The following is a 19,579-nucleotide window of genomic DNA, read 5'->3' as shown; positions in this document are numbered from 1 at the left end:
CTAACGTTTGAGCTCCTAGCTTATGAATAAGAGAAAATATAATATTCCATACAATAGAATTACAGACACCATATGATGTTTCTCTGGTATCTTTCCAAAAAGAAGCAAATATTAAGTCTTACTAGACTTACAGTTTGGGGATGTTACTTAGTGCAAGGATTTTGATACTTAAATGCTAGCCATAGATTTTTTTTTTTTTTTTTTTAAGATGGTGTCTCGCTCTGTCACCCAGGCTGGACTGCAGTGGCGCAATCTCGGCTCACTGCAAGCTCTGCCTCTTGGGTTCACGCCATTCTCCTGCCTCAGCCTCCAGAGTAGCTGGGACTACAGATGCCCTCCACCACGCCGGGCTAATTTTTTGCATTTTTAGTAGAGACGGCATTTCACCATATTGGTCAGGCTAGTCTTGAACTCCTGACTTCAAGTGATCCACCCGCCTCGGCCTCCCAAAGTCCTGGGATTACAGACAGGCATGAGCCACCGCACCTGGCCAATAGCCACAGATTTTAAGAGTAAATATATAAACCGATTTTGATCTATAACATTTTTCTAATCAAGTTTACTTACTAAAAAATAGAAAGCAAAAGATAATCAGATTTCTATAGTCTTTTGTTAGTATTCACATCACCAACACCCTCTTCTACTAAAATGTATAAATCACAATTAGACTTTAGATATAAAATATATTTTTCTATATTTACATATGCTCCATGATTTCCATATTTTCCAAAACATAAACAAAAAGAGACATAAGCTTAAAGGAGAAGACTGAAAGCAGTATGGCTGTGGTAGTCAAATTAAGGTCAAAAATAAGACTATAGCAACACTTTTCATTCTAAAAATAGAATTACTATATGACCCAGCAATTCCACTGTTGGATATATAATCCAAAGAATTGAAAGTAGAATCTCAAAGAGATATTTGCACACCCATGTTCACTGCAGTATTATTCACAATAGTCAAAAGCTGAAAACAACCCAAATGTCCACTGAAAGATGAATGGATAAAACAAAATGTGGTATGTGTGTATATATATATATATATATATACACACACACACACATATATATATATACACACACATATATATAAAATATTTAGCCTTAAGAAGGAAATCCCGTCACATGCTACAAGATGGATGAACCTTGAAGATGTCATGCTAAGTAAAATAAGCCAGTCACTACAAGACAAACACTGTATGATTCCACTTACATGAGGTATCTAAAGTACTCAAGCTCAAACAAACAGAAAGAAGGTAGAATGGTGGCTGCCAGGAACTTGAAGAAAAGAAAATGGGGCTTGTGGCTTAATCCAGAGTTTCAGGTCTGCAAGATGAAAAAGTTCTGGAAATCTGTTGCACAATAATGTGAATATACTTAACACAGCTAAACTGCACTTAAAAATGGTTAAGATAGTAAATTTTATGTTACATGTATTTTACGTTAATTTTTTTAAATGCAATAAGACACGTAACACACAGGAAGATAGAAGTAAGAATTCATGGTCAGGCCGGGCACGGCAGCTCATGCCTGTAATCCCAGCACTTTGGGAGGCCGAGGTGGGCGGATCACAAGGTCAGGAGATCGAGACCATCTTGGCCAACATGGTGAAACCCCATCTCTACTAAAGAAATACAAAATATTAGCTAGGCATGGTGGCGCACTCCTGTAGTCCCAGCTACTTGGGAGGCTGAGGCAGGGGAATCGCTTGAACCCAGGAGGCGGAAGTTGCAGTGAGCCGAGATCGCGCCACTGCATTCTAGCCTGGCGACAGAGCGATACTCCGTTTCAAAAAAAAAAGAATTAATAGCCTTGAAGTATGGGTAAGATTTATCAAAGCAGAAATAGAGATGGAAAATCCTGGTACAAGATTCAATCTGCAAAAAGTCATCTCCAAATGATGAAGGAAAAAAGCAAAAATTCAGGTAAATAACCACCTAATAGAAGAGCAACTCAGCTAAAACTAGAAAGGCAAATTGAGGGTCGTTCAGTAAGGTGGTCAGTACTTAAGGGAGAGTATCCAAAGTGACAGAACAAGTAAAGCTCTGACCATATGGACTGGAGGTGAGAGGAAGTAGTCAGACACCTGTTACAAGTTTTGCTCAATGCTGACCCAGGAAGTCTGGCTTATGGCCAAAAATAGTAATAATAATAATAAAGAACATTTCTAGATATAGTCCAGGCACATCAGGCAAATGTGAAGTTGTACTTGGGGGCCCTACAGGCAGCTGAATCAGTTGGGTTTCCCATAAAGACATATCCTAGAAAACCTTCAAACCCAGTATGATTACATTACCTTTAAATTGTATCAAACTGAAATTTCTTCACTCTAAAACTTCTTCGGTGCAGAAACTGCCTCGTACAACTTTCACATCTAAAGTTCAGTTTTATATTCACAGAAAGCATTATGTAAGTAATTGCAAAACAGATAATCATCTTTTACTGCTGAATATTTACATGGGGATATATTAAACACTTGAAATTGGTTGTTGCTTATTTTTGAGAAAGGGACTAGCTCAGTCACCCAGGCTGGCGTGCAGTGGTACAGGCTCAGGCGATCCTCCCTCCTCAGCCTCCAAAGTAGCTGGGACTACAGGCATGCTCCGCTGGCATCCAGCATTTTTCTTTGATAATAAAAGAAAAATCTTAAATATCACAAAAACCCAGCAGATTAACCAATTCTTATAAAATATGAAGACAAAATTTCTAATTTCTCATCTGAAAAGTAAGGTTTAAAAATTCATACTTCTACTTTAATCAAAAGTTAGAATTTCAAAATTTATATTTCAAACAAATACTTGTAATCATCACTAAACATGTGCTATTGATAGGGACTTTTATACTCTATTGCTTCTGGGTTTAAAAAATGACTTTGAAAATATTTTTATATGTTTAGAGGGTATTTAAAACCAGTTTGGACTTGAAAGCTTTGTCTACAAATATTTACATTTATCTTTATTTAAATTACCATTTTTTTCTGAATTTCCAAGCCATATTCTAGGGCTTTGCCTTCAAAGCTATAGAAGCTAAAAGATTTTAAAAGCGCCTTGTGAGGTCACAGAGAATGCCAGGGGGGCCGGTAAGAGAAAGCAGACCTCACTGCCCGGATGTCAATTTTCCAGCTTCTGGGCACTCGCTCACAAGAGCGCCACAGCTTAAAATGATTATAAAGATAGCATTAAGACAATTAAACAAATTACTTGGAATCAAGAGTACTTAAAACCTATTCCTAACCTGAATAAAAGGTACAACCTTAGAAATTGAGGTAAATTACAGAAAAGTGTTACAACATGAGTAAGCATTCATTTGTTTTCCTTTTGCAATTTAAAATTTTTCAAGCATTCTAGAATCAAACCTTGGGGTATTTCAGCAATGCATACAAACTAAGGAAGGCCTCAAAGTATTTCAGTAACGCATCAACACTCAAAATAGCTTGTATATATAGGTAGTAAACTAAGTTGTTGAAAATTGTTTGACTATTCAGTATCCTTACTGGAGCAATCAAACCTCTTCTGTATGTGTTTATCTTGTATTATCTTTTAAAATAATGGAATATTGAAGATCTTATTCTCTAGTATGAAATTATAAGTGAATAATATAACTATTAAATTCTGGAGTTCAAAAAATTCTAAAGATTCTGATGTAAAATTAAGTTTTTTCTTTTCAAAACAAAAATCCATGGAATTATGTGGGGGGAGGGGATATAGATGTCCTTCCTTCTTAGAAAGGGTTTTTAAAGAATAACATGAGTACTTGATAAATCAAGAAACATGACATTGACAACATATTAACAATCTTGAAGGTGTAAGATATTTATATAAAATTATGAAATGCATGTGAAGCCTTAAAATAGCAGAAAAGATTAGTAACAGTTCCATGTTCCAAACATGTCCATATTTTTACCATACCAAGACTAATATCTTACTTTACAAAGGATGTACACATTAGCTTATTTAATCCTCATAATAAGCACACAGTACTTTACATATAGCAGAATGCAGAGCAGCAAAGAAACAGGTCTTGGAGTCAGGCAGTCCTTGGGTATGAATTCTAGCTTTATATTTACTGGCTGTGTGACCTTGGGCAAGCTGCTTAACTTCTCTAACCCCTGGTTTTCTCATCTGTAAAACTGGGATAATGCCTGCCTCCAATTTACTACATGAATTAAATAACATAATGCACACAAAGCATTTACCAAAGTACCTCTTACCTCCCCCCACCCCCGCCAAAAAAATCATCATCATTTACAGATAAGTGTCTGTAATTCAATAAACACAGGCACTTGAGAACTTGGGATGTTCAGCTCCTCACCTAAGGCTATTTCCACAGCTCCATAATTGTTTAAGAGCCTACCAAAAGACACCTTCCAACGTTAATGTGGGAAACTCCAAACTATGAGGCAGGGTAACCTTCTTTGTAACATCTTTGCTTCCAGAGTGAAGTCAGAATCCAGTGAAAGACGAAATGCTGGGCAATTATCAATTCACTGTGCTAATAGAGGCTAATTTTTGCTGAAGACTATCAAACCCACAGAGAATGCAAACCCATCACAACCAAAACTTTCAGGTTAAGTCTAACATACTCAAGAAAAGTCAAATTAAACAGTAGAACACTAAATCATTTATTATGATTCCCAATTCTCCATTCTCTAAGGCATAATGAAATGAGCAAGAGGACTGAGGGAAATAAAAGCTAAGGATGCTATTAATCCAAAACTTGCACTGATAACTTAGAGCTGACAGTTTCTATTATAGCAGTAACTCCATAACCATCACATGGCAAACAGCATAACCAAGTAAAGACGTTCTCTACCACAAGTGGTAAAATTCTCTCTCTCTCTCCTCTCTCTCTCTCTTTCATTAAAACATTTCAAAAAATCTTGGCAGGAAGTAGAGAGAAAGGGAAGTCAATTCACTGAGCGCTCCACCAGCAAGACACTCCACAGACACAGTGATTAAGAGCTAGTGTATGACTACGAAGGTCCTTGAGAGCCAAAAACCTATTCTTCAAGAGTGCATTCCAAGTTTAGTGCAAGAAAATCATAAAAACAAGCCCAAATACGGCACTAAGTTCACACTGCAAGAACCCCTGTAACGTGAGTTTTATCCAAAAGTTTAAACGCAAAATTTAGTTAAGACCGATCAGAGTTTATAAAAATAGAATTTTAAAAGGCCATTTAGAACATGAAGATAAATTTTCCTTAAAACCTAACTTTCTTTGCAACTTCTTCTCTAATATACCTTTGCAAATCTACTGACTACATAGATTTTCAACCCTATTACCCATAAGCTTTGCTATATATCCCTTGAAAGCACTACTAATAACGTATTCAGTCTAAAATATATTTGTTATGCTATACACAAGTATTCAAATATTGACCAGGCCTCAAGGTGCAGAGCTGTTCCTTGCAACCATTCAGCTTTGCATCTTTAGAAAAAATAAAGGCCAAACATACATAAAACATGAGCCATTTTATAAAAACTAAATTTTTAAAAGAAATACTTACATGATCTCAGGGAAAATAACAAACTAAAATGTTATAGATTATAAAAATTATGCATACTTAGAAACACAGTCACATTTTATTTTATAATGAACAGGAGTATTTCAAATTCAAGTAGGTCTTTTGAACCCATTTAACATGGATGGAACATACCTCTAATTCAGTTAAACCTAAAAGAAGAAAAAGGAATACTATTTGGTTGAAGTATAGCCCATATGCAAAGCTGAATATTGAGGATACATGTTATCTGAATAGCATAAATATTTAGACAAAGTAGCTCAGATGAAAGAGCTGGCCATACACACTTAAAAGTCTACATTTGATCATTTAAGAGAACCCTCAGAGAAAAAAGAAAAAAGGTATTTCAGCATGTGATCTGGAAGAAATTTTAGCATCACAGGAAATATCTGACTTTCTTCTGGTGCTCAGTAAAATAATGGAAAAAGGTTTAAAGAACAAGAAGTGTAAAATTGTTTTCATACTATATGAATGATGATTCTAGATTTTAAAAACCTCATGGAAGTTTTATCTTTGACATTTCAGAAAGAGTAAAACAAAAATCAGAAATTATCTGACAAGTAGAAATACAAGTTATTATTCTTCGTTTAAAGCAAAAAGAGAGTGTGTGTGTGTGTGTGTGTGTGTGTGTGTGTGATAGTAAAATTTAATTCAAACAAATCATGGAGTTTAATTTTAAAGAAGAAGTTCTAGAGAAATTTAAGAAATAGTTTTTGACTTAAGTTTAAGCCCTGTCCTCAGAGCACTCTAACATCTAACTGTTGAATGAGGACTCTATGGAGACACACACTACCATGCAAATAAGCAGTGCCACAGAAGAAACTAGCAGTTACAGAAGAAATTAAGCTACAACATTGAAGCCTTCATGCTGTAGTCTACAAAACTGGGAATACTTGAGATGAAATATATGTTATAAAGTGATTAGGTGAACATAAATACTCATCCTGTGCAACACCTTTGATTAACAATAGGTCAAATGCATTATGCTAAATTCAAACACTTATTTTCATGATCTAGGAATATTTTCACTCTGTTGTTCACAGCCTCAAGCACTGGCATTTGCCTTCCCTTTGCCTGGGATGGCCCTTCCCTCAGATTCAACTGTCCAATCCTGTTCATCCTTCAACACTGGAAACAAAGGACACTTATTGGTCCCTTCCAAGGAAAGAGGATTTCATTTGGTCTCCCCACACCCAACTTCAATGACAGTGGGGAGCTCCCTTTTTTGCTAAATAAAAAAGTAAGGCATTCAGGTGTGGTGGCTCACGCCTGTAATCCCAGCACTTTGGAAGGCTGAGGCAAGAGAATTGCTTGAGCCCAAAACTTCGAGATTAGACTGGGCAACATGGTGAAACCCCATCTCTACTGAAAATACAAAAAAAAAAAAATTAGCAGGGCACAGGCATGGTGGCACAAGCCTATAGTCCCATGTACTTGAGAGGCTGAGGCAGGAGAATCACCTGGGGCCCAGGGGGCTGAATTGTGACTGCACCACTGCATTCCAGCCTGGGTGGGTGATGGAAGTGAGACTCTGTCTCCAAAAAAAAAAACAAAAAAGAAACTGTGATCTTAATATGCAACTAAAACTAATCTTAATACAGTAATTACACAAGAATAAACATTTATTGGGCAATGTGTCAATCACATTTTGAAGGTTATAAAAACTTATGTTTTTCCAAGGGTTCAAAGACCAGTATTTTCAATTTGCTCCAGAAATTGTAAAAAGTTCCATACATCCCAGGGAAACTCTAAAATGTTTTCTTTAGGTTAAATGAAGTGAAAAAGAGAAGAAAACTCACAAAACAGAGAGAATCAAAATTAGAGAGTCAGGCAGGGAAACTAAACTGAGGCTATTCCAAGGTGAAAACTGAGATGGTATTAACTGAGGCCCTAAGATGTAGGAGGAATAAAGAGGAGTAGAAGAACTCAGAATTAAGACAGTAGATGTAGCAAGAATTAATGATCTATTCCTAGATTTCTAGTTTAAGCATCTGTGTATCTGGTGATATCATTCAGAAAGATGCCTCTTATTGGTAATAAATTAAAAGAATCAAGCTTGATGAGATTTAAAATGAGTGTAAAATTGGATATATTGAGTTTGAGGTGTCTATGCAACACACAAATATGTTGACCCCTTTTAATAAGAGTCAAGACTTAAGGTGACAGACTTGCTCTATATGCATCTTCTGGAGGCATGCTTGAGAATGGGGTATCTACCCAGAGAAAAGTTAACCATGCTAGAATGAGAGACAGTGGTTTCTTGGAACCTTTAGAACACAAATGTTTAACAGGCAGGCAAGAGCCAGTAGAAGACCCCAGAGAAGGGAAAGTCATATAAATAAGAGGAGAAGATAAGTGAAAAATGTTATTCATTTAACTAATATTATTGTGTGCTCAATATGGGTCCCCACTGGACACAAGAGATAGGCCAGGGCCTGAAACAAGTGTCCATGGATCTGACAAATCACTGGTCATCAATGACTTGGTGAAAGCATTTCCAGCTACAGACTATAGTGAAATAAACAATGAATGAGGCTGGGCACAGTGGCTCACACCTGTAATCCCAGCACTTTGGGAGGCCAAAGTGGGCGGATCACGAGGTCAGGAGATCAAGACCATCCTGGCCAACATGGGGAAACCCCATCTCTAATAAAAATACAAAAATTAGCCAGGCATAGTGGCGCATGCCTGTAATCCCAGCTACTTGGGAGGCTGAGGCAGGAGAATCGTTTGAACCAGGGAGTCGGAGGTTGCAGTAAGCCGAGATCATACCACTGCATTCCAGCCTGGCGACAGAGCCAGACTCTGACTCAAAAACAAAAACACAAACAAAAACAAAAAAGCAAGGAAGTGGTGGTAAGGAACACAGCCAGCCTTTTTCCAAAGGGAGTTACAGCAGCAGGTAGAGGCTGACACTGGACCAAGGAAGGATTTTGGAGGGGAAAAGAGATGCTAAAGGAGTTTAGCAGGGACAAAAAAGAGAAGAAAGAGAGAAGACAGATAATATGACTGGAAAAGAGTCTTGTTTCAAGGTGGAGGTAAGATCCTTACACTGTGAAAGGAAGAAAGGCAGTATCAATATATGAAAATACAAGTGGATGTTGACACGAGGCAGAAACTGGTGCATGTCTCCGATGACCTATATTTCCTCAGTCAGAAAAGAGAAATGTTAATCCTCTGAAAAAGGATTGGAATATATTGATGGAGAGAGCTTGAGAAGATGGATGGTGACATAACTCCTAAGTAGGAATGAGAAAGAGAACAGATGGGACAAACAGAATTTTTACTCAGCAACAATCAGCATCTAGAAAGCTAGGGACTATGAATTTATAGTGTCACCAATACACAAAGTTGTGAAACAATCTATGCATTCACCTCTATTCCAAAGGTTTAGGCATAAGTATAGACTTTATGACATGTACTTGTTTGTTTGTCTTGGGGGGCACTCAGTAAGTAGTATATTCTAAAATCATGCTATGCATCTGAAAACTCCTGACACAAGTCAGAAAAAATCCACTTAACATATCTGATAAGACCATTATCCTATGCCACCATCATCTCAAAAAAAAAAGTATTTTTCAATGAGCCTGTTATGTAATGCATGTTGTTGTTCTTTCCTCTTAGCAAATAAAAACTGAAAATGAGGATCCCTTGCTGGAAATGTTGGATTTCACCCAGAGGCAATGGGAACCACTGAAGGATTTTTAAAGTAGAAAATGGCAGCTGGGAGCAGTGGCTCACGCCTGTAATCCCAGCACTTTGGGAGGCTGAGGCAGATGGATCACCAGATCAGGAGTTTGAGACCAGCCTGGCCAATATAGTGAAACCCCATCTCTACTAAAAATACAAAAAAAAAATTAGCCAGGGGTGGTGGCGAGCACCCAGCTCGCCGAGTAATCCCAGCTACTCGGGAGGCTGAGGCAGGAGAATCACTTGAACCCGCGAGGTGAAGGTTGCAGTGAGCTGAGATGGTGCCACTGTACTCCAGCCCGGGTGACAGAGCGAGACTCCATCTCAAAAAAATAAAAATAAAATAAAATAAAAAAACAGCATTAACAGGTTTGTGTTTAGAACTATGTTCTATATTCTTATATTTAATAGATTAAAGTATACACTTATTTTTTCTGAATTAATCTAAAACATATCCATAAAACTTGAAGATTATTTGGGAGTTGAAGCGGGCAGATCACAAGGTTGGGAGTTCAAGACCAGCCTGGCCAACACAGTGTAACCCCATCTCTACTAAAAATACTAAATTAGTCAGGCATGGTGGCGCATGCCTGTAGTCCCAGCTACTCAGGAGGCTGAGGCAGGAGAACTGCTTGAACCCAGGAGGCGGAGGTTGCAGTGAGCCGAGATCACACCACGGCACTTCAGCCTGGGTGACAGAGTGAGACTCCATCTCAGGAAAAGAAAAAAAAAAAGAAAAGAAAGAAAAACTTGAAGATTATTAAAAACCTATATATCATTGCATTCAAGTGTATCATTTCTAAATTATAAAGCAAACCTCCATTTAATCACTAAACTATTAAAATGTTTTTTCATGTGTAATGCAAAAATACATACTGTTAGCCCTCTGTATCTATGGGTTTTACCAACAACAGATTGAAAATTTTTTTAAAGGGATGGCTGTGTCTGCGCTGAACATGTACAGACTTTTTTTCCTTGTCATTATTCCCTAAACAATATGGTATAATTATTTACATAACATTTACATTGTATTGGGTATTAAAAGTTTTTACCTTAAGCTTGTGCCTCTTTTTCAACTGCAATGACGTAATATCACCAAGTTGAATCCCTAATCTACAGACAAGAAATTCTAAGAAATTATCAGCTTACATACAATTTGTTTTTTAATAAGTACTTGGCCCTTATCAAAAGATCTATTCGTAAAAAAAAAAAAAAATATAGAACTATATGGCTTAGAAACAGCAGCTAACAAACACTTCCTTCATATGGAATTCAGGTCACTCTAATATCCAAAATGACTTCCCAATCCTTCCTTGTTCTACCTCCACCTTTCCCTCCTTAAAGAATCTTCTAAATACTATCTTGATGTCAACTTTTTAGTAATTGGAGTTTGGGGTTTTTTTAATCATAATCTTTATCCTGACATCTCTCTCCTGCTGCCATTATCTCCCACCCATCATGAAGACAATCTGAAATGGGACAGGTTAAAATCCATTCTGGGGTTCTGGCCCAGACAAAGGGTCTTCTGAAGACTGAATCCCAGTAATTATACTGGTCGAAGCTCAAGCCAGAGACCACTGTTTCTTTACAGTATATATCCCTTGATTTTTCCCACTCAAAATGCTGCTATCTGGAGACATAACCTAATAGACCACTTTTTGTTTTCTTTTGTTTTATAAATAATAGTATATCAGCTGAAATGTATAATAAAGGAACAATTTAAAATTCATCATGTCTATTGGAATCTTCCATTACTTTTAACCCCATTACCACATACTAGCTACCTGTGTACTGAATGCTGTTCTGACAACCACACATTATTGTGTAGTCATTTAATGAAATATAACTTCCAACAGGCAAGTATAAAATATCTACTGACATTAGAAGATGTTGTGCTTATTCAGATACGGTTTCAGGAATGCACCACAGGGGCAACTCTGAAATGTGTAGATGAACCAAAAGATATCCGCCTCTTTCATTTGTATAATTAACACTATTTCTGAAATAAGTTTGAGTCTGGTTCCCATCACATACGATTCAAGTAAATAAAACGCAGCCACATTGCCGCCTAGAACTTAAGAAAAATCATATCATAAAATTGTGTCCACAAGAAAAGTCCATTTTAAAATATATTATGTCAAAATGAAACATTAAAGGAAAACACACAACCGAAATTAGAAACCAAATAGCAACTGCAAGCTAAATACAGAGGACTATTTTCTTCACCTTTCACTTTGAACGGCCTGGTAGGAAAGAAAATCCTAGCACTGTTATTCACCACTCTGTTGCCAAGAGCAGTGTTCACTATCCCACTTTACCTCTGGTGGTGACTACCCTCGACTGATATACTGAAGAACCATTTTGAGGCTGGTGAAATGGCTAGAAGCACTATTTCTATTAAACACAAACTTCCTTTTAACTTTTATTTTAGTTTCAGAGATACACGTGCAGGTTTGTTCTACAGATAAATTGTGTGTCGTAGGGTTTGGTGTACATATTATTTCATCACCCAGGTAATAAGCACAGGTAGTTTTTTGACCCTCACACTCCTCCTGCCCTCCACCATCAAGTAGGCCCCAGTGTCTATTGTTCCCTTCCTTATGTCCATGAGCATTCAATTAAACGCAAACCTTTTTTTTTTGAGACGAGTCTCACTCTTGTTGCCCAGGCTGGAGTGCAGTGGCGTGATCTCGGCTCACTGCAACCTCTGCCTCCTGATCAAGCGATTCTTCTGCCTCAGCCTCCCAAGTAGCTGGGATTACAGGCGCCCGCCACCATGCCCGGCTAATCTTCTTATATTTTTATTGGAGACAGTGTTTCATCATGTTGGCCAGGCTGGTCTCAAACTCCTGACCTCAGGTGATCCACCTCCTTTGGCCTCCCAAAGTGCTAGGATTACAGGCATGAGCCACCATGCCTAGCCTAAACACAAACCTTTTAAACTGAAAATCTTTCATTAAGAAATATGCTTCCAAAATTTATATTTAAATTTGGGGCTGGGCGCAGTGGCTCATGCCTGTAATCCCAGCACTTTGGGAGGTGGAAGCAGGTGGGTCACCTGAGGTCAGGAGTTCGAGACTAGCCTGGCCAACACAGTGAAACCCCGTCTCTACTAAAAATACAAAAAATTAGCCAGGCATGGTGGCGCATGCCTGTAGTGCCAGCTACTCAGGAGGCTGAGGCAGGAGAATCGCGTGAACCTGGGAGATGGAGATTGCAGTGAGCCAAGATCGTGCCACTGTCCTCCAGCCTGGGTGACAGAGCAAGACTCCATCTCAAAAAAAAAAACAAAAACAAAACAGTAATAATTTGGAATCTCCCAAGTCATTGTGTCTTTTTTTTTTTCAAAGGCTTTTCAAAGTCAAGATTAGGTGTTGGTTGACAGGTACTGTGTGGCATATAGTATGCAGTATGTAATGTTAGCTGCTACTATTATTATTTCTACTGAAATCTATAGTTTCCTTACAACTACAGTCAAATAAGCAGAAAATACAAATTATTCACCACCTGAAAAAAACTCAGCCTTGGGATGGTAATATTTCATTCAAACAAAGTTCACAGAATACACAATGTAAGACAACTTCTGATTACTTCCATTCTATTAACTAAATGCACAACTGAAACTGCGAATACCATCAATCTACTCTGACCTATATCATACCATTTCTAAATTTCTCTTTTGGAAAATAGATTACCTATAACCATAATTTTAAAATCACCATGTGTTTATTGGGTAATCTCTTTTTTGTCAGTTCTATGATAAAAAATATCATAAAGCCTAATGTCTCCAACCTCAAGAAGTTTGCAATCTAGTTTGGTCACATATGTTTTGTGTGTTCAGGGACCATGTCTTTGCTCTGACTATAAGAGAAGGATAACATAGGAGGCTTGACTTGGATCTTCACTAGTAGTTAGTATTTAGGTAGCTGAGCACAGTATCTGAGCGCAGGTATTCTAGAATCTAGCAGAGGATGGATGGAATACACCAAAGGAAGACTCCATTCTTGGCCAAATATAAACATCATACTGAGTCAGAAAATACTCTCTGATGAAACCAGTAATAGCAAATTCTAATCAGCCTTCAAACACTTGACAATGAATGTAGATATGCACCACACGTTGCCCTAAGTACTTTACGTGTATTATCACATTTAATCTTCATAACAGCTCTGAGAGGTAAGCAAGTGATATTATTACCCCAATTTTGCACATCAGAAAACTCAGACACAGACAGATTAAATAACTTACCCTCAGTCACCCAGCTAGCAAGCAGCAGGACTGGGATTTGAAGCCACCTTAGCAGCAGCATCCTTTATCTTAATCACAGCACTATACTACCTATAACTCTCAAGACCCAGGCAAAAGAGATATACACATATACGAAGGACTACAGAATAAAATGAAAGAAAATGGAATGGGATCTTGTGAAAGAGAAAGACATATAAAAGCCAACTTTTACATGGACTTTGTCCAAGAACCTCTTGCAGGATGCACTGGCACCAGAAATGCCTACATAAGAAGACTCAGCGCTGCCAAACTCCAAAACCGGTTTTAACACTATAAAACAGTATTTACTATACTATAATCTCAATGCTTATTGACAGGGGAAGCAAACTCCTACAAAAACTAAAAAATGAAAGTTTAATATTTATAAATAGACAATCTTAAAAAAAAAGGAATATGCCTGGCTATAGAGACCAATAGTTACAAACAGATTCAATCAAAGTACATAAATTCAATCCTTCGGCCTCAGTTTTTAAAAATTTTCTTGATGGATATTTAAGGAAACTTATTACATAAAAACTGCTTTTCTAGATGTAGGAATAAAAAATTTAGTAAGAAGCAATCTTTATCAAGAAATGCCTTCTGTAAGATTACGTATATATGATTCTGTAATATCTGATGACTATTTTGAAAACAGTATTTACTCAGCATCTCACTGATGTTTCTGGATCTCTAAGTGCTTCTAAATACTCGGTTTTTGCTCTTCAAGTTTGTAGCATATATCATCAAAATTTTCAGACCTACCTAAAGGAGGACCAAACGTTTTCCCATTAGTGAAAGAATCTCTATATAAAATAAAATAACAGTATCATTAATTTGTTAAATTCTTTCAACCTACAATCCCTCACATCATCTGTAGTAATTCCACCCAGTTTAGGGGAGTGTTAAGGAATAATCTGTGAATAGAGAATGAGGGCAGAAAATTTTGCTTCTCTTACTCCAGTAGGAGAGTTTCACTGAGGAAGGAGAATTTCTAATCAAATCGACAAGTTTTAATAAGTCACTGATGAAAATCTCCAAAATGATGCTGATCACAATGCAAATCATTAACTGGGCTCCTGGAGACCCAGGAAAAAGATTATTTTTAATTGGATAAAATGAAAATATTTTACTTCTGAAATTTTAACCATGCCACCCTCTAGTAATTTATATGCAATTAAGTAATCTCCTCAGTCTGAGCCAAAATATTACAAAAATATTTTGCTATTTTGATGGATTTCTCAAATATTAAATACTTCATTATCACTGCATATTAACTCTTTTTTTTAAATTTTGTCACAGAGTATTTTAAGATTCATCATCTTTATGTCACCTGGTTTAAGATCTGGCCGCAAAACCACCACCCTACACTGATCAAAGTGTTTAACAAATCAAAAATGCAGGAGTTGACCATATAAGGATTCCAGTGCTTTCTATCTTTATTCTAAAAATACATATGCACAAGATCTTCTAAAATAATGTCTTAACTAGTAAATTAATGTGGGGATTGGGGGAATACTATGTTCCCCTTATACACACTACAGTAAACAAAATAAAATTGGTTTGTTGACTCCACTATTAAAAGCCTCCCTCGTGGGAAGGGTATTGTGTGCTGTAATCTTCAGTTTAAGTCATGAAAAATTAACTTGGATAACTGAAAAGATGGAAAGCATTTTAAAATTTAAAATATGGAAATTTTTTTTAAATCCTGTTGAAAAGTAATTCTTTTTTAAAAAATTATTAGCTAGAACATGCATTTCTTTCAACTTCACTTTACAACTTACAGTGAATACTACCCATTCTAACATGAAGAGTGGCCTCTTGAAGCTCAATTCTCTCATCTCCCAATTTAATTGGCTCTAGAGAGTCTGATGGGACAACAGTTCAAATTCTTCAAAAAAGGCAAGCATCTAAATCACTTCCAGATCTGCCTCTGATAGTCTAAAAGTCTTGCATTAATAAAATAATTATGACAATTGTAAATTATGTTGACATGCTTATCTATTTAGCATAATTACAAAAACAAAGGTAGTCATCTCTAAAGTAAAAGAGAAAACAGAACAACAATGTAAACAAAAAGTCTTTTGGACTTCATCTCATCTGTGAACAATTAGAAGAATTTAAGTTGATTTGGAAGGGGTGGAGATAGGATTACAGTGCCTTTCACTTTGATGTATTAAAAATGAAGTAGAAGTTACAAAGTTTAAACACACATACACATGCACACACCCATACCCTTCAACCATCAACAGCAACTAGCCTACCTGCCCCATTTTTCATTTGATTGGAGTTAATACAAATGAGAAGAGTTGTATTCAGTTCTTTGATTAAAACAAAATGAACAGAAAACAACTATTTTCACTCTTCTTTGACTCAAGATAACTCTTTCTATTTTTTGGTCTATCTGAACTAATTTACAGTTCAGGAGAAACTAACTCATGTGTACCACTAAAAATGTGGTCAAAATATCTCTTGCCACATCTTAAAATAAATGCCTAATCCAAAATTCTGTAATAGAAAAAAATTATGGCATGAATTCCACCAGAAGGATGGTTCCATTTTGTATCTTCTAATGACTAAGTTTTATAGCCAAATTTATTTTCTATATTTTTTTACCTGCTATATATTTTTATAATAAAAGCATTGCATTTCTATTGAAATTCTTGTTGAGGAAAATTCAGGAGTTACATACAAGCATAAAACAATTCTATTCAGTGATCATTTTAAATTACTTTGTGTATTGGACGGGTGCAGTGGCTCACACCTGTAATCCCAGCACTTTGGGAGGCCGAGGAGGGCAGATCACGAGGTCAGGAGATCGAGACCATCCTGGCTAACATGGTGAAACTCTGTCTCTACTAAAAATACAAAAAAAAAAAATTAGCCGGGCGTGGTGGTGGGTGCCTGCAGTTCCAGCTACTTGGGAGGCTGAGGCAGGAGAATGGAGTGAACCCGGGAGGCAGAGCTTGCAGTGAGCCAAGATTGCACCACTGCACTCCAGCCTGGGCAACAGAGCGAGACTCTGTCTCAAAAAAAAAAAAAATAAAAATAAAAAATAAATTATTTGCTGTATTTACTTCCATTTTACATAAACATATGTTTTTCAAAAATATATATTCTTTTCATTAACACATTGTTTTCTAAACTGATATTTAAAGAACATTCTGGGAGATATTAGTATCTATTCCACTAAAAAAAAGTGTTCTATTGTTTAAAATAGGTTTAAGCAAATTTAACAAATGTCTTTTTGAGAACATCTCAGAGCCTATAATGAGCTAACACTTCTTATGCTTTTTCAAGTAATAATAAATGACCTGGGAAGTAAGTCATAATAAATCTGGGTAGCAAGCAGCTTCCCAAATTTATTTCCTACTTATTTATTTTCCTTGTTCATCTGTTAGCTTCCAGCTTGGGAAACGTATAAAGTACATTATATTGGAAAGATATACTTATATAAAATTTTTTAAACTAAAATTTTTTAAAACATGATTTTAAGGCCATAAATTATTACATCTAAATATCTTATAGTTCACTAGATTTTTCCAAATTCTGTTGTCATTTTATATAAATCTTATTATATGTGTGTAACTATTCACTGAAGATAAAGTGCTAACCTTCTAAAGGAAATGGTACAAAACTGCCTAAACGGCTACATATTTCACATAGCACCTTTTCACTGAACTTGTATCAAAAGTATGTTGTCATTTGCTTAAATATTTGTTAATCTGGCACATTGTCTTAAATATTTGTTAATTTGCATTTCTTTGCATAAGAGTAAGGCTGTATTTTTTTCATATTTTATCAGCCATTTGCATTTATCTTTCTCAGACTGGATTTCAGTTCTCTGTCCTCCATACTTTTTTATCTCATTCTTTTCATTTCTTGATCCTTCTCATGAAATCTGAAAGAGTTCCTGAAGCATATTCTTTACTTCAGATTTAGTTTTTAAAAACATGAATTCTTGCCCCCTCTGCAGATCTGTGTCCAACTCTGTTTTAGTGTTCCTTGCAATCTTCTCAAACCTTTAGAGAAGCAGTCTGCTCTCCTTAGAGCTCTTGCTGAAGTTTCATAAATATCATATCTTCTACCTTCTGTTATGCTAAACTGTTTTCTAAGTGTTCTAGCCATTATAAATATTTCAAAAAATGTGCTTTCCTCTTGCATCTTTAGGATGACAGGCCCTCACCTGGCATAGTTTTTTAAATTAGGTCCCAAGTTGTCTGGAACCTTTCTATTGCCTTTCTGTAAAGATGATGGCATCTACCACGAAACAGAAGGTTTGGCCTGTTCATTACGCCCTTAGTATAGACATCCCTTTTCAATGCTATAGCAAGAACGTAGAAAGATATGAAGAGTTAGAAGCCCAGTTCTCAGTGACTGTGATACATTCATTTAAAGCTGGTCTTCTGGACTGCAGCAGGACCTTCTTGTTACATATTGTTAATCAGCAAAAGCAGCACTTGAAAACTAAAATGCCTACCATTGAGTTCTCTGTCCCCACCTTGAGCCCTTTACAGGAGGAAACCCCCTCCTTTCAGGATGGAGTAGTCAGCTGCTCCCCCTCTCCCAGGTTCTTGCTGTTTTCTATGACTTACAGCTGCTAGCTGGCTGGAGAAAGACATAAGAAGAGAATGGAGACACACGGAACAGGTCAGGAGGCAGCATGAGTGATGGTAATGCTATAGCGTCCTCAGAAAAACAGCACCCCTGCAGCACATGGAGGGCTGCCCAGTTTTCTAGCTGTTAAAAGACCATGGGTCTCTGAGCAAGCAGCAGATGTTATCAAAAACAACAACAACAACAACAAAAACTACCTCTACATTTCTTACTTTGGATAGCTGGATTTTCTTTTTATTATTTTTTTTATTATACTTTAGGTTTTAGGGTACATGTGCACAATGTGCAGGTTTGTTACATATGCATCCATGTGCCATGTTGTTTTGCTGCACCCATTAACTCGTCATTTAACATTAAGTATATCTCCTAATGCTGTCCCTCCCCCCTCCCCCCACCCCACAACAGTCCCCGGAGTGTGATGTTCCCCTTTCTGTGTCCATGAGTTCTCACTGTTCAATTCCCACCTATGAGTGAGAATATGCGGTGTTTGGTTTTTTCTCCTTGCGATAGTTTACTGAGAATGATGTTTTCCAGTTTCATCCATGTCCCTACAAAGGACATGAACTCATCATTTTTTATGGCTGCATAGTATTCCATGGTGTATATGTGCCACATTTTCTTAATCCAGTCTATCGTTGTTGGACATTTGGGTTGGTTCCAGGTCTTTGCTATTGTGAATCGTGCCGCAATAAACATACATGTGCATGTGTCTTTGTAGCAGCATGATTTATAGTCCTTTGGGTATATACCCAGTAATGGGATGGCTGGGTCAAATGGTATTTCTAGTTCGAGATCCCTGAGGAATCGCCACACTGACTTCCACAATGGTTGAACTAGTTTACAGTCCCACCAACAGTGTAAAAGTGTTCCTATTTCTCCACATCCTCTCCAGCACCTGTTGTTTCCTGACTTTTGAATGATGGCCATTCTAACTGGTGTGAGATGGTATCTCATTGTGGTTTTGATTTGCATTTCTCTGATGGCCAGCGATGATGAGCATTTTTTCATGTGTTTTTTGGTTGCATAAATGTCTTCTTTTGAGAAGTGTCTGTTCATGTCTTTCGCCCACTTTTTGATGGGGTTGTTTGTTTTTTTCTTGTAAATTTGTTTGAGTTCATTGTAGATTCTGGATATTAGCCCTTTGTCAGATGAGTAGGTTGCAAAAATTTTCTCCCATTCTGTAGGTTGCCTGTTCACTCTGATGGTAGTTTCTTTTGCTGTGCAGAAGCTCTTTAGTTTAATTAGATCCCATTTGTCAATTTTGGCTTTTGTTGCCATTGCTTTTGGTGTTTTAGACATGAAGTCCTTGCCCACGCCTATGTCCTGAATGGTATTGCCTAGGTTTTCTTGTGGGATTTTAATGGTTTTAGGTCTAATATCTAAGTCTTTAATCCACCTTGAATTAATTTTTGTATAAGGTGTAAGGAAGGGATCCAGTTTCAGCTTTCTACATATGGCTAGCCAGTTTTCCCAGCACCATTTATTAAAT

The 19,579-nt window shown here is 36.9% G+C and overlaps 1 protein-coding gene across 1 annotated transcript in view; it reads right to left on the bottom strand.

Moving 5' to 3' along the window:
- BMPR1B (bone morphogenetic protein receptor type 1B) overlaps positions 1 to 19,579 on the bottom strand; it is a 398,101-nt gene that overhangs the window by 280,888 nt on the left and 97,634 nt on the right. The gene's annotated exons all lie outside the window — the stretch shown is intronic.

The sequence above is a fragment of the Nomascus leucogenys genome, chromosome 9 (genome assembly GCF_006542625.1).
Source record: "Nomascus leucogenys isolate Asia chromosome 9, Asia_NLE_v1, whole genome shotgun sequence".
In the NCBI taxonomy this organism is placed as follows: Eukaryota; Metazoa; Chordata; class Mammalia; order Primates; family Hylobatidae; genus Nomascus; species Nomascus leucogenys.
Note: the sequence above shows the minus strand (reverse complement) of the source record. Positions and strands in the feature narration are given on the sequence as shown.